This window comes from Nipponia nippon, unplaced genomic scaffold, assembly GCF_047370975.1.
Source record: "Nipponia nippon isolate SJK-2023a ecotype South Korea unplaced genomic scaffold, ASM4737097v1 scaffold_22, whole genome shotgun sequence".
Lineage (NCBI taxonomy): Eukaryota > Metazoa > Chordata > Aves > Pelecaniformes > Threskiornithidae > Nipponia > Nipponia nippon.
In genome coordinates this window covers 8,338,573-8,355,032 of record NW_028262339.1, presented here as the reverse complement: position 1 = coordinate 8,355,032, position 16,460 = coordinate 8,338,573, and the positions used below count along the sequence as shown (strand labels likewise).

Here is a 16,460-nt window from a genome sequence, read left to right as displayed (position 1 = left end):
GAGTCTCAGATGCTCATCAGTCTGCCCATTTCCCCCTAACACTCAGCCACCAGGCAGAGCAGTTCACCTACCCGGACTCACCTCCCACAGGTGTACTTGCTATCACTATCCATCTCTGGGAGTGGCCCCACACACCCTGCAACCTGAAACCTGGGTGGTCACATGCTCTGACAGGAGCTCTGTTTATGTGGCTGCATTGGTTCTACTGGGTGCTAGAAGCTCCAGAGAAGCAGAGGACATGGCTTTCTGCCAGGTAGCCACCATGCCACCACACACCTGCCCACTACCACATGCCTGCCTGCTGGAATTTATATATATATATATATATATATATATATATATATATATGCACATCCATTGCAATTAGCTGGGCTGATTTTTTTTAGCCTGTTTAAATTACCCGCGCTGCTGGGTGCAGGCTCCGCCCTTTGCTGGCTCGTCCAATCAGCGGGTCCAGGCTCAGCTGCTCAGGGAACGCCCCCTGTTCAGCCGCAGTCTCTCCCTGTCCTTATGTATCCCTCGTGTGTCCCTTGCAGCTGCTTGCTGCCGCATCTGCTGCTGCTCCTCATACTGCTCCTCACACTGCTCGGGTGTCCATTGCAATTAAAGTTATGTCTTTGGTCTCTCTATTAAGTCCACCAGTCAGACTGAAAAGTTAACCACTTTCTAGCTCTGATGTATAAAATATAGCAGTATTGTTGGAAATGTACACAGTTTGGTACTCTTTAAAATCCATCTTCAGAAGGAACATTTCTAGACACAAAATTTTTAACACAAAGGCACATTTGTGACTTGGAGCAAGTAGGAGATAGCAAAAAAACCCTCATACACTGTGTGGGAAAATAAGGGAAGATTGGCGAGGAGGACTGTAAACACGCTCAAGTGACTTGCAGCTAGGGTGTCGAAAAACACATATATCATACTAATTGTTGTTTAGCCTTGTGTGTTGGACAAGTAGAACATCTGTGTTTAGATAACATAGGCCTGTGATAGACTTAGAGGCACCCTATCGAACATGCTTGAGATTCCTGCCCTGCTGTCGGAAAGATAAAGCACAGTGGTAAACTACGCCTGTGCGAATCCCTGATGTACAGGTGAAAACAGCAGGTTCGGTGATCCTCTAGCATGGACTGAGCTCCACGGTGCCTACATCCCCGCTTGTGTGCCTCTGCCCGGGTGCTGCTTCGGGGATCCCCCAGTTGGTGAGGTAACAAAAATAAATTTACTCTTTGAATTTCATCCGTGGTTTTGTGGGTGTTCCTGTGACCTGCCTGTGCCGGCTCACACGCACTGAGCATGAAAGTTTACTTAGCTGTTTAATGTCATGGTTAAATTTATTGATCTCTAGTTAAATGCTGTAGTAAAGATAAGGGCTGGCGACCGGAAGATCACGTGCTGTACGGAAAGAGTTAAGTGTCGACCCTCCCTTGTCTCCGTCCCTTATAACATGACACGCCTACTGCTGGGTACTGCCCGGGTCGGCTGGAGATCTGGCTGGAGATCTGGCGGGATAACTTTGATGTGTAGTGTTCGCTGCACAATGCATCACAGATAAAATGACAAGCAATGTACAACAATGCTGAAAAAGATAAATATAATTTATTATCTTCATGAGGACCTATGCAAGACCTTATTTCACAAATATTCACTTATGATACTAGATGTGATCACTGTCTTAATGGAATTAGTTCATGCATGACAATGTTTCATGTTGAGACAGAATGAGTAAACCTGTCTTGTAAGTGCTTTAACAGAATGCATACAAAAACAATTTTCTGTATATTCCATGTGACACATTAGCTATGCTGAATTAAAATACTATATCAATTCTAAATGTACTGAAATGTTGAGAAAGAAGTGCTGTTTCCCCATTGGTTATTTTGGTCATTAAGAGATAAAGATCAGTACCTTAAGTGAAACAGTGTATCTGTGGCAAGTGATTAATTTATTTATCAGCACATAAATATGGCATTCAGATTTTTTTGAAGTTGGATTTTTAAGCAGTAGGAACAATAGAAACTTCAGGGCTAGGCACTGTTTTGCAGTTTGTTGAACAGCTGGATTTCACAGTCCAAGTTTCAGCACCTTTAGCTTGTCATAAGCTGCTAGGAGATCTTCCCTGGCATTTGTATTGCTTTAGGTATGAAATCTGGCTGCTCGGCAAGAGGAAGATAAGGGCACATAGATGGAACCAGTAACTCCCGTGCACCTGCCCTGCTGAAATCCCACTGTTTGTTCTCCTGAGTACAAATAAAAGGGAGATCTGACAGTGTGTGCAGGGTGAAACATCTCAGGGAACAGGGTCATGTGTGCAGGGTGAAACATCTCAGGGAACAGGGTCATTAGCAGCTGGAGACCGACACCGAGTAGCATCTTGAAGTATGTTTCCCACCTGGCCCAGCTGCTCTGGCCCACTTCTGTCCTCCGTGAGCAGAGGGCCTCTGTGACTGCTGCTTTTGCACTGACATCTCTTTGCTCTGTATTGCATGTCCGCAGCTCTCAAGACTATAACAGAGGTCAATTAAACAGTGGAAATGTTTCCCTTTCTTCAAACAGTTCTAGTTTGTGCTCATGTTCAGAGCAGATTTTTCCTGAAGGACTGCAGCCTGTGGAAAGACCCATGCTGGAGTAGGGTAAAAGCATGGGGAGGAAGGGGTGGCAGAGAGGAACTGTTATGTACTGACAGTAACCCTGTGCTGCTGAGGAAGGGGATAGAGGAGTCAGGAGTGAAGGACTGAAGTTGAGCCTTGGAAAAAGGGTGTGGGAAGGTGTTGTTTTAATTTTTGGTTTTGTTTCTTACTATAGCCAATTAAAACAGGCTTGAATAAATGAAATTAATTTTCCCCAAGTGGAGTCTGTTTTGCCCATGATGGTAATTGGTAAGTGATCTCCCTGTCTTTATCTCTACCCATGGGCTTTTCCATCTTATTTTCTCCCTCTGCCCTGTTTGGGGAGGGGTAGTGGGAGTCTGGCAGCTGGCCAAGGTCAACCCACTGTCATGATTTAACCCCAGCCAGCAACTAAGCACCACGCAGCCGCTCGCTCACTCCCCACCAGTGGGATGGGGGAGAAAATCAGAAGGGTAAAAGGGAGAAAACTCATGGGTTGAGACAAGAACAGTTTAATAACTGAAGTAAAATAAATTAGAACAGTTAAATAGGCAAAGCAAAAACCGTGCACACAAACAAAGCAAAGCAAGGAATTCATTCACTGCTTCCCATCAGCAGGCAGGTGTTCAGCCATCCCCAGGAAAGCAGGGCTCCATCACGCCTAACGGTTACTTGGGAAGACAAACGCCATCATACCCAATGTCCCCCCCCTCCTTCTTCTTCCCCCAGCTTATATACTGAGCATGATGTCATATGGTATGGAATAGCCCTTTGGCCAGCCTGGGTCAGCTGTCCTGGCTGTGCCCCCTCCCAGCTTCTTGTGCACCCGGCAGAGCAGGGGAAGCTGAAAAGTCTTTGACCAGTGTGAGCACCACTTAGCACCTATTTAGCAACAGCTTAGCACTACTTAGCAAGAACCAAAGCATCAGTGCATCATCGACATTGTTCTCATCCTAAACCCAAAACACAGCCCCATACTGGCTACCAAGACGAAAATTAACTCTATCCCAGCTGAAACCAGGACAATATCCACCCCTTATTCCATACCATTTACATCATGCTCAGGTCCCACGTTATCCAATACATCCTCTTTAACCACCACCCCTGTTGTCCCAAAAATGTTCATTGAGCTCATTTAGTCCATGACTTTGGGCTCTATCTGTGATAGTGGTCACTCAGGACAGGAGAGGTGGTGTGTTGTGTGGAGTTATTGGGCACCAAAGCCAGCTCAGGTCAGGTCACTGCTGCACCTGCACTGCTTCTTGTAAGGCTTCTCCTCCATTGGTTCAGGTGGTTCCTGCTATGGTAATTCCTATAGCATGCAACTCAGATGATGGGTTACAACAATTTAAAGGTATTTCCATCACAATCTCCACCCCCGGCCCCTTTGGGCCAGGTTTAACATTGCAATGAACTCCTCCCCTTACTCCTAGCCTGGCTAGCGACAAGCGGTTCCTGCTATAGTAATTCCCATAACATGCAACTCAGATCCCGGGTCACAACAATTTAAAGTTATTTCCATTACAGTCTCCACCCCTGGCCCCTTTGGGCCAGGTTACAGGGTTTGACACTGCAATGGAGTCCTCCCCTTGCCCCTGCTCCGGCGCGGGGTCCCTCCCACGGCACAGTCCTCCATGAACTTTTCTAACGTGAGTCCTTCCCACGGGCTACAGTTCTTCACAAGCTGCTCCAGCATGGGTCCCCCCCAGGGTCACAAGTCCTGTCAGCAAACCTGCTCCAGCGTGGGCTTCTCTCTCCACGGGTCCACAGGTCCTTCCAGGAGCCCGCTCCAGCGCAGGCTTCCCATGGGGTCACAGCCTCCTTCGGGCATCCACCTGCTCCAGCATGGGGTCCTCCATGGGCTGCAGGTGGATCTCTGCTCCACTCTTAACTTCCATGGACTGCTCTGACATGGGATTATCCACATCCACAGACACTTTGGGGTGTCGTGCTCCCGCACGGACTCATCCACAGGTCACAGTCCCTTCAACTCGAGTTCACACTGGAGTTCCAGCCTGTCCAGTATAGCAGCACAGAAAGACAGCAGCCATGCCCTGGCCATCTGCCAGCCCAGACACATAGCCATTGCTGTTATCAAAATGTTCCCAGGCACAACACAGTAAGACGATAAGTAGTACAGCAAGCAGCAAAAGCAAAAAGCAGCCACTAACGAGCACTAGACTCTAACATACAGTAAGGCAAGCAAGCCCCATGGCAAGCACAGAAGCCTGCCGATTAACAGCTAAACAGCAATAACAGCTAGAAATTCGATCTAGCGCATTCCAATTAAATCTGTTGTTATCTCGAACCCTTCGAGCCCCACGTTGGGCGCCAAAAAGGACTGTCGTGGTTTAACCCCAGCCAGCAACTAAGCACCACGCAGCCGCTCGCTCACTCCCCACCAGTGGGACGGGGGAGAGAATCAGAAGGGTAAAACGGAGAAAACTCGTGGGTTGAGATAAGAACAGTTTAATAACTGAAGTAAAATAAATTAGAACAGTTAAATAGGCAAAGCAAAAACCATGCACGCAAACAAAGCAAAACAAGGAATTCATTCACTACTTCCCATCAGCAGGCAGGTGTTCAGCCATCCCCAGGAAAGCAGGGCTCCATCACACGTAACGGTTACTTGGGAAGACAAACGCCATCATACCCAATGTCCGTCCATCCATCCGTTCTTCTTCTTCCCCCAGCTTATATACTGAGCATGATGTCATATGGTATGGAATAGCCCTTTGGCCAGCCTGGGTCAGCTGTCCTGGCTGTGCCCCCTCCCAGCTTCTTGTGCACCCGGCAGAGCAGGGGAAACTGAAAAGTCCTTGACCAGTGTGAGCGCCACTTAGCACCTATTTAGCAACAGCTTAGCGCTACTTAGCAAGAACCAAAGCATCAGTGTATCATCGACATTGTTCTCATCCTAAACCCAAAACACAGCCCCATACCGGCTACCAAGACGAAAATTAACTCTATCCCAGCTGAAACCAGGACACCCACCAACCACAGTGTTGCACATTGCTGATCTCTTAGGGCCTGTGTATTGTATGCACGTCTGTGGTCTTTGCTTAAGGGACGTTGAAAGAACACACAGGATCAGGAATGAAAAGGAGAAAGCAAATTCTTCCCTGATTGAAAGATGTCAGAAGTTACAGCTCCACCAGAGCTGAAACTCTCTGGAGTTGTTGAGGATATATGGGGAAAGTAGTAACAGCTCTTCTCTGTGGGTGTCACCAGAAAGGAATGCAGTAAAACAGTTGCATTATTCTGACATTACTTGGTTCGAAAGCACTTCATCTAACAAAAAGTTTTCATAAAGCAAGACAACAATTACTAACAATGAAACTGTCACAAAAACTGAGAACCTTCTACATGAAAATCGAACATGTACATGACCTGGTTTTACACAAATAAGCCAGAAAGAAGGTAAACCCAGGATTTGTGGACAGTCTAATGTTGAAGAACCAGTTTTCTATTTTTAAAGAGCTCGCTACTATCTACTGGTTAGAACAAAATGCTGAGAGAAAAAGGGTAACAGTGAGACAGACAGGCAGACAGACAGAAAAAAGAAAAAAAGAAAGAATTTTTCAGATTACTGCATACACAAATAAGAACTCTGACACTATAGATATGATAGAGATGCAAAAGGTTACAAAAATGTAATTCCTTAAAAAACAGAAATGCGCTTTAGGTGAGAAATAACAAAAAACATGCTCACATGTGAAAAAAGTTCAATGAATGGAGTGAATTGCATCACTTTCCAAGAGATTGCAAGCACTAGGAGAATGAGAAGATACTAAAGAATTTCTGTAGGTATAATGGAGAAAGTTGCAGCCAAAATGAATGGACTACCAGCTGACAAAGTTTTATTAATTTCAGTTGTATATGAACTAAATGTATGGGTAAAAACACACCATGGAATTTTTATTTTGAAATAATAGAAAAATTTAAAAAATAATAGAAATAATAATAGAAAATTTAAAAACCATGTTATTCGATAAAAAGTGAGATGCACATTTTGTAGTTTATGACTATACATGTACTGAAAGGGCAGGAGTAAATCTATTTGAAAAAGAGGTTAAAGATATCCAGGGAAACAGAAAAGATTTTAGCAGTACAGAAAGCTGAGCTGAAAAATTGTCTAATGAATTCTGACCACAGCTTCCTTTCACCTATGCTAGAATTGAAAATGGAACACTTCCCACTGCCTACTGAGATTCCATTCTTGAACAAATGGATGCCAAATATTGTTCAATGCTTGATATATCAACACAGTTATGGCTTGTGTTTTTGTGGAAAATAAGAACTCATGTTCCTTAAATCTGTTTTGTAGAAGGGGCTGCATCTAACATCTTGCTTCTGAGATGTGTCCTAAGAAAGCGTATTCCATTTCTGTAGGTAGAAAGCAGGGAAATTCAGCTTCAGGCTGCTCAAGGGCAATTCTTTCCCTCCCACCTGCCCCATCCATGTGCTTGGGTGCCAGACTAGAATATTTGAATGATTTCAGTTGCCTCACTATGTGGGGTCAGGAAGGGTGGGGTATTTTGGATAATGCAAACATGCTGATTAGAAGGGTTCAGTGAGAGAACAGTGCAGAGTGGTCAAGACTTACACTGGCTCTTGCAGATGGTTTCCATGACTGGTTCAGGTCTATCAGGATGTATTAAATTTGGTGGTGTCTGAAAGTGGTTGTACCACTGTGATGGGTTGACCTTGGCTGGCCGCCAGGTTCTCACCAAGCTGCTCTCTCACTCCCCCTCCTCAGCAGGACAGAGGGAGAAAGTCAGATGAAAAACTCATGGGTCAAGATAAGCACAGTTTAATGAAGGAAAGAAAAGGCCACGCGTGAAAGCAAAGCAAAGCAAAAAGATTTATTCTCTACTTCCCATCAGCAGGCAATGTTCAGCCACTTCCTGTGAAGCAGGGCCTCAGTACGTGTAGCAGTTGCTTTGGAAGATGAACACCTTAATAATGAATGCCCCTCACCCCTCCTTTCTCTTAGCTTTTATTGCTGAGCATGACATATGGTATGGAATATCCCTTTGGTCAGTTTGGGTCAGCTGCCCTGGCTATGTCCCCTCCCAACCTCTTGCCTACCCCCAGCCTACTGGCCTTTGGGGATGTTGGGGGTTTGGAGAGACAGCCTTGATGCTGTGGGAGCACTGCTCAGCAATAGCCAGAACACTGGTGTGTTATCAACAACTTTCTAGCTACAAATACAAAGCACAGCACTATGAGGGCTGCTATGGGGAAAGTTAACTCCATCCCAGCCAAACCCAATACAGCCACTGAGCTGGCCCTGGGAGCAGTATGGTTGCATTTAATCTAATTAAAATTATAGGACCCTCTGTGTCTCTGCATCTATGGCACAATGAATTTGGACCTGGATAGTCCACCAGTTTACTGTATTTCTAGAGTTTATGAACCACAGTTTCTCTGTGTCTCTTTCACTCCCCTGTGACAGAGATTAAATCTGACTCCTGCTTCTTGACCTCTGCACAAAGACATCCCCCACCTCGGTGCCGCTTCCCCTGTTGCTCACACCCCTTCACCTCCCCCTCCTTGTCTCCATTCCTTTCTCACCCACATGCCCTCCTTCCATCACCTCCCCACTCCCATGTCCCATTGCCCACTACCATTTTCCCACTTACATGTCCTCTAGTATCTGCTAACCTTTTGCTTTCCTTGTTTGCTGATCACACTCCCCAGAGCTGCATAGCACTGAGCATAGCACGTTTGTTTCTCTTGCATGGAGTGAGAAGGAAAAATGCAGACAGGAAGAAACACGTTTTTCTCATTCCCCTTTTTCTCTTCTTCCTCCAGTCCCAGGCAGACAAGGCACATAAATCAGTGTTTTATATATTGTGGGGATTAGTTCTGTCCATTGTCAGGGAGCGGGTAAAAGACCCATGAAGACTGGTGGATGGCAAGCTGGACATGAGTGCGCCCTTGTAGCAATGAAGGCAAACTGTGTCCTGGGTCACATAAGCAGGATAATAGCCAGCGGATTAGGGATGTGATTATCCCACTAGATTTGGCACTTTTAAGGCCATACCTGGCATACCATGTGTGATTTTGATCCCTTTGGTTCAAGAGAGAGAGGCTACCAGGTTCAGAGGAGGGCCACCAAGACGATCAGTGTTGGAGAACTTGATGTATGGAGAAAGGTTGAAGGAATTCAGTTTGTTCAGCCTGGAGAAGAGAAGGCTCAGGGGCATCTAATCGCAGTCTTCCAATACCTAAAAGGTAGTTATAGAGAAGAAGTTATCCTCTCTTCACAAGGATGCACGGTGAAAGGAAAAGAAGCAATGAGCGCAAGTTGCTTGAGGGGAAATTCTGTCTGGATATAAAAAGTCTTCACTGTGACAACACTTAAACATTGGAATAGTTTGCCTAGAGAAGTGGTGGAATCTCCCTTGCTAGAAATATTCAAGACTTGATTTGACGGGGCCCTGGGTAACCTAATCCAAGGCCCTGCTTTCAACAGAAGGTTGGACCAGATGAACTCCCGTGATCCCTTCCAACCTGGAGTTTTCTATGATTCTGTATTTCTATTATTCTCCCCCCCCCCCCCGGTCATGCCATGTCACCTGCATCCTAATCTCTGCTCTGGGGTGAATTAAGTGGGCTTTTGGTGGGACACACAGAATAGCACATCCTATATCCAGCATGGATATCATCTCCAGCAGACACGGTTCCCTCGGCCTGCTCTGGCTCTCCAAGGATGCCTCAGTAGTCTTGTTTCTTCCCCCACCCTTCTTCCCTGTCCTTCCCCTCAAGTCAAAAGTAGGGTATGTGGTAGAAGGTGAGGTATAAGAGGAAAACTCTTGCTCCATGATGTGTCAATATGCAGTATGGCTGCAAGCTCTTGCCTTAAAGAGAACAATGCAAGTTCAAACTAGTTCTCTAAGACAGTATAGCCTTGTCCTGGTTTCAGCTGGGATAGAGTTCATTCTCATCTTGGTAGCCAGTATGGGGCTGTGTTTTGGGTTTAGGATGAGAACAATGTCGATGATACACTGATGCTTTGGATCTTGCTAAGTAGTGCTAAGCTGTTGCTAAATAGGTGCTAAGTGGCGCTCACACTGGTCAAGGACTTTTCAGCTTCCCCTGCTCTGCCGGGTGCACAAGAAGCTGGGAGGGGGCACAGCCAGGACAGCTGACCCAGGCTGGCCAAAGGGCTATTCCATACCATATGACATCATGCTCAGTATATAAGCTGGGGGAAGAAGAAGAACGGATGGATGGACGGACATTGGGTATGATGGCGTTTGTCTTCCCAAGTAACCTCCAGCCCATGGAGGACCCCATGCTGGAGCAGGTGGATGCCCGAAGGAGGCTGTGACCCCATGGGAAGCCTGCGCTGGAGCGGGCTCCTGGAAGGACCTGTGGACCCGTGGAGAGAGAAGCCCACGCTGGAGCAGGTTTGCTGACAGGACTTGTGACCCTGGGGGGGACCCATGCTGGAGCAGCTTGTGAAGAACTGTAGCCCGTGGGAAGGACTCACGTTAGAAAAGTTCATGGAGGACTGTGCCGTGGGAGGGACCCCGCGCCGGAGCAGGGGCAAGGGGAGGACTCCATTGCAGTGTCAAACCCTGTAACCTGGCCCAAAGGGGCCAGGGGTGGAGACTGTAATGGAAATAACTTTAAATTGTTGTGACCCGGGATCTGAGTTGCATGTTATGGGAATTACTATAGCAGGAACCGCTTGTCGCTAGCCAGGCTAGGAGTAAGGGGAGGAGTTCATTGCAGTGTTAAACCTGGCCCAAAGGGGCCGGGGGTGGAGATTGTGATGGAAATACCTTTAAATTGTTGTAACCCATCATCTGAGTTGCATGCTATAGGAATTACCATAGCAGGAACCACCTGAACCAATGGAGGAGAAGCCTTACAAGAAGCAGTGCAGGTGCAGCAGTGACCTGACCTGAGCTGGCTTTGGTGCCCAATAACTCCACACAACACACCACCTCTCCTGTCCTGAGTGACCACCATCACAGATAGAGCCCAAAGTCATGGACTAAATGAGCTCAATGAACATTTTTGGGACAACAGGGGTGGTGGTTAAAGAGGATGTATTGGATAACGTGGGACCTGAGCATGATGTAAATGGTATGGAATAAGGGGTGGATATTGTCCGGGTTTCAGCTGGGATAGAGTTAATTTTCGTCTTGGTAGCCAGTATGGGGCTGTGTTTTGGGTTTAGGATGAGAACAATGTCGATGATGCACTGATGCTTTGGTTCTTGCTAAGTAGTGCTAAGCTGTTGCTAAATAGGTGCTAAGTGGTGCTCACACTGGTCAAAGACTTTTCAGCTTCCCCTGCTCTGCCGGGTGCACAAGAAGCTGGGAGGGGGCACAGCCAGGACAGCTGACCCAGGCTGGCCAAAGGGCTATTCCATACCATATGACATCATGCTCAGTATATAAGCTGGGGGAAGAAGAAGGAGGGGGGGGACATTGGGTATGATGGCGTTTGTCTTCCCAAGTAACCGTTAGGCGTGATGGAGCCCTGCTTTCCTGGGGATGGCTGAACACCTGCCTGCTGATGGGAAGCAGTGAATGAATTCCTTGCTTTGCTTTGTTTGTGTGCACGGTTTTTGCTTTGCCTATTTAACTGTTCTAATTTATTTTACTTCAGTTATTAAACTGTTCTTGTCTCAACCCATGAGTTTTCTCCCTTTTACCCTTCTGATTTTCTCCCCCATCCCACTGGTGGGGAGTGAGCGAGCGGCTGCGTGGTGCTTAGTTGCTGGCTGGGGTTAAATCATGACAGTGGGTTGACCTTGGCCAGCTGCCAGACTCCCACTACCCCTCCCCAAACAGGGCAGAGGGAGAAAATAAGATGGAAAAGCCCATGGGTAGAGATAAAGACAGGGAGATCACTTACCAATTACCATCATGGGCAAAACAGACTCCACTTGGGGAAAATTAATTTCATTTATTCAAGCCTGTTTTAATTGGCTATAGTAAGAAACAAAACCAAAAATTAAAACAACACCTTCCCACACCCTTTTTCCAAGGCTCAACTTCAGTCCTTCACTCCTGACTCCTCTATCCCCTTCCTCAGCAGCACAGGGTTACTGTCAGTACATAACAGTTCCTCTCTGCCACCCCTTCCTCCCCATGCTTTTACCCTACTCCAGCATGGGTCTTTCCACAGGCTGCAGTCCTTCAGGAAAAATCTGCTCTGAACATGAGCACAAACTAGAACTGTTTGAAGAAAGGGAAACATTTCCACTGTTTAATTGACCTCTGTTATAGTCTTGAGAGCTGCGGACATGCAATACAGAGCAAAGAGATGTCAGTGCAAAAGCAGCAGTCACAGAGGCCCTCTGCTCACGGAGGACAGAAGTGGGCCAGAGCAGCTGGGCCAGGTGGGAAACATACTTCAAGATGCTACTCGGTGTCGGTCTCCAGCTGCTAATGACCCTGTTCCCTGAGATGTTTCACCCTGCACACACTGTCAGATCTCCCTTTTATTTGTACTCAGGAGAACAAACAGTGGGATTTCAGCAGGGCAGGTGCACGGGAGTTACTGGTTCCATCTATGTGCCCTTATCTTCCTCTTGCCGAGCAGCCAGATTTCATACCTAAAGCAATACAAATGCCAGGGAAGATCTCCTAGCAGCTTATGACAAGCTAAAGGTGCTGAAACTTGGACTGTGAAATCCAGCTGTTCAACAAACTGCAAAACAGTGCCTAGCCCTGAAGTTTCTATTGTTCCTACTGCTTAAAAATCCAACTTCAAAAAAATCTGAATGCCATATTTATGTGCTGACAAATAAATTAATCACTTGCCACAGATACACTGTTTCACTTAAGGTACTGATCTTTATCTCTTAATGACCAAAATAACCAATGGGGAAACAGCACTTCTTTCTCAACATTTCAGTACATTTAGAATTGATATAGTATTTTAATTCAGCATAGCTAATGTGTCACATGGAATATACAGAAAATTGTTTTTGTATGCATTCTGTTAAAGCACTTACAAGACAGGTTTACTCATTCTGTCTCAACATGAAACATTGTCATGCATGAACTAATTCCATTAAGACAGTGATCACATCTAGTATCATAAGTGAATATTTGTGAAATAAGGTCTTGCATAGGTCCTCATGAAGATAATAAATTATATTTATCTTTTTCAGCATTGTTGTACATTGCTTGTCATTTTATCTGTGATGCATTGTGCAGCGAACACTACACATCAAAGTTATCCCGCCAGATCTCCAGCCAGATCTCCAGCCGACCCGGGCAGTACCCAGCAGTAGGCGTGTCATGTTATAAGGGACGGAGACAAGGGAGGGTCGACACTTAACTCTTTCCGTACAGCACGTGATCTTCCGGTCGCCAGCCCTTATCTTTACTACATTTCCCCCTCCCTTAGCTCCAGTAGTTCTGGATCTTGCTGGGGAAGCTGCATGTAAAATAATCGATATATGGTAAGACTTATACAGACACGCATCCGTTACATTCATGGATTTTGCCCAATCCAGCCAGTAGTTTGTCGCGGCTCCCTCATTACTCCCCCACATCACCAGGATGCATAGGGAAATGGTAACCTGTCAAGATAAGACTCAATAGATTGATTAATGTCTATACGGCCGAATATTTCGACTGGGTACCCATTCTAGCGTCCCTTTCTCAGTTTCCACACGCATACCCACGTCCCAGGCAACGGAGGGAATAAGGCCCCCCCCATTCACGGGTTTGCAGGTCCCGTACTTGAACCAAAGGGTAAGGCCCTTCGTTCTCATCGAGCCGGAAATGTGCCTGGGTTGCAGTCTGGGTTTTATAGGTGTTCCCTCGAATGGTATGATTTAAGGTAATTAGTGCCGTCGTCAACAGACGCTGTGCCCGAAATAAGGGAGGGTCAAGGGGAGGGGGAACCCCTGTTCCTGGACTTATCTTTTCCCCCTCCCTAAGTCGGTCGAGTAACTCTTTTAATGTGCGGTGCACGCGTTCTACAATGCTTTGGCCCGTACTGTTATAGGGAATGCCATGACTCAACTGAATATCCCAGCGCGCGCAAAAGTCCTTTGTCTTCTTGCTGACATATGCCGCTCCATTATCTGTTTTAATTTTTTGTGGGATGCCAAGTTGCGCCATACAGTCCTGCCGATGTAAAATAACTGCGAGAGCATTTTGTTTAGCATGCATAGTGGCTAAAATAACTCCACTGCAGGTATCAACTGTGACATGCAGATACTTACGTGGATTAAAGGGTTCATAAATCGTAACATCAGACTGCCATATTTGGTTGGGCTGCAACCCTCGAGGGTTTACCCCTGCCTCCCAGAGGGGACCTTTGGAACACACAGGACAAGCAGCAATCGAGGATCCCTCGTTGCCCCCTTCGTCCTCACTGCTATCAGAGCTCATGGGGTAATCGTGTACAGGCTCCCTCCACTGTGAGGGAATACCAGTTCGCTTTCCCACTGCCCCAGGGGTAGGGGGTCCCTCTGGTGGCTCAGGTATCACTGGCAGTGCCAGGGGAACCCTACCACCCCCACCCCCCCCAGGTGTTCTCAGCCGTGACGCCGGTTCTCCTTGTTCTTCAGATCCTTTCCTGCGCTCCGCTCTGTGTGTCCAGTACCCGTCGATCACTGGGATGCAATGGAGCATCCTCAGAAGGTGATGATGTCTTGCCCTCCTTTTCTCCTTCCCGCCATCTTCCTTCACGTAGTTCGCAATACCGCTGGGATCCCACATCGGCCCCCAGAACCCAATCCAGCAACCTATCAGTCAGCTCCCTTTCCACACATTGTTGCAACTCGCCCCAGGGGTATTGAGGAAGTGGCAGATCCGCCGGTGTAGAAGGTGCCGAAGGTTCCGTGGGCGGCTGCTCTAGACTCCCCACTCGTAACAGGAACACCTTTCCTGACTCCTTTGTTCCCGCTGCGCCATAGCCTCCCTGCACCTCCCCTTCCTCCGTTGGCTCAGCCCCCAGTAACAACAGTTCCGTCTGTGCCCCACAGGCCACCCCTTCAACTCGAGTTCACACTGCAGTTCCAGCCTGTCCAGTATAGCAGCACAGAAAGACAGCAGCCATGCCCTGGCCATCTGCCAGCCCAGACACATAGCCATTGCTGTTATCAAAATGTTCCCAGGCACAACACAGTAAGACGATAAGTAGTACAGCAAGCAGCAAAAGCAAAAAGCAGCCGCTAACGAGCACTAGACTCTAACATACAGTAAGGCAAGCAAGCCCCGTGGCAAGCACAGAAGCCTGCCGATTAACAGCTAAACAGCAATAACAGCTATAACTTCGATCTAGCACATTCCAATTAAATCTGTTGTCATCTCGAACCCTTTGTACCCTATGTTGGGCGCCAAAAAAAACTGTCGTGGTTTAACCCCAGCCAGCAACTAAGCACCACACAGCCGCTCGCTCACTCCCCCCCGGTGGGACGGGGGAGAGAATCGGAAGAGTAAAAGTGAGAAAACTCACGGGTTGAGATAAAGACAGTTTAATAGGGAAAGCAAAAGCCGCGCGCACAAGCAAAGCAAAGCAAGGAATTCATTCACTACTTCCCATCGGCAGGCAGGTGTTCAGCCACCTCCAGGAAAGCAGGGCTCCATCACACGTAACGGTTACTTGGGAAGATAAACGCCATCACTCCAAACGTCCCCCCCTTCCTTCTTCTTCCCCCAGCTTTATATACTGAGCATAATGTCATATGGTATGGAATAGCCCTTTGGCCAGTCTGGGTCAGCCCCCCCGGCTGTGGTCCCTCCCAGACTAAACCCGTTGGCTTTTCGTCCCCAGGAACTTCATGCCCCATCAGTGCGCTACGTGCGGCAAGCCAGCACCGCTTTGCCGCAAACCCCTTCTTGAGCACCCTTTCTACTGTTCCCCAGGCTCGAAGCCGGTCACTGGCTCCTCCAACATTGCTTATGATCGCTTTTGTCAGCCCGTTGCGTATTTTCCCCCAATATGAGGTGTCCAAAGCTTCTGTGGGAGCGCCAAGCACTCCCCGGCATAGCATCCATTGGATGCAGTCGCCCGTGGGCCTTTTCCTTATCGCCCCATCCTCGCCCACCTCCGTCGCTACCGACTTTAGTACCTTTACGAGTTCCGCGAGCTCCATCGCTGCTACCTGCAGCCGATCACGTCGGGGTCACCACTATGTAGCGTTCGTTACATATCAAGGTTATACCGGCGGATCTCCAGCCGACCCGGGCTGGGGAAGGAACAGTCAGCACACACAGTGTGGGTGTTCAGCTTCAACGTTTATTGCGCAGTAGTTTACCTTTATACTCCCAGCAGTAGGCGTGTCATGTTATAAGGGGCGGAGACAAGGGAGGGTCAACCCTTAACTCTTTCCGTACAGCGCGTGATCTTCCGGTCGCCAGCCCTTATCTTTACTACAGTTAAGCAGAAAAAATACTAGTGAGGCTTTATGTATAAGAAAATTTTGAAGCAATGGGAAAGCATATTACTTTGTTTCATGTTAGGTAATACCACTGCAATGAGAAAATATGTTAAGACAGAATGCCATACTTTTGGGTGGCCTTGTGTGTTTCTGACATGGAATTCATTATACCAACTTGTAAAAATGAACACTTATTTAAAACCTTCTGAAGTGCCTAGTTTGTCCTAATATATGCATATTCCGGGTATTTAGGTTATAGCATGCCAGCTTCATAAGCCATAAGTAATACATTCTTTACCCTGAGAAAAGCTTTAAGTACAGGCCTCGATAACAAAGTGTTCCTGGAGTGAAAACATTTGAAAGACATTTTAATTTGGTGGCACCATGCAGAGAGCATTAATCTTTGTTGTGATTTCCTCTGTTGCAACAAAGAAAAAGATTTTTAATGTACAAACATTGTTAAATCAATCATCTTTCTG

At 47.1% G+C, this 16,460-nt stretch overlaps 1 long non-coding RNA gene across 1 annotated transcript; it reads right to left on the bottom strand.

Moving 5' to 3' along the window:
• Window positions 1-3,105: 3,105 nt before the first annotated feature.
• LOC148055474 (uncharacterized) lies at window positions 3,106-15,948 on the bottom strand. Its single transcript, XR_015705384.1, has 2 exons — window positions 15,673-15,948; window positions 3,106-8,842 (listed from the first exon to the last, which is right to left on the bottom strand). It is a non-coding gene; the product is annotated as an uncharacterized LOC148055474 (long non-coding RNA).
• Window positions 15,949-16,460: the final 512 nt, after the last annotated feature.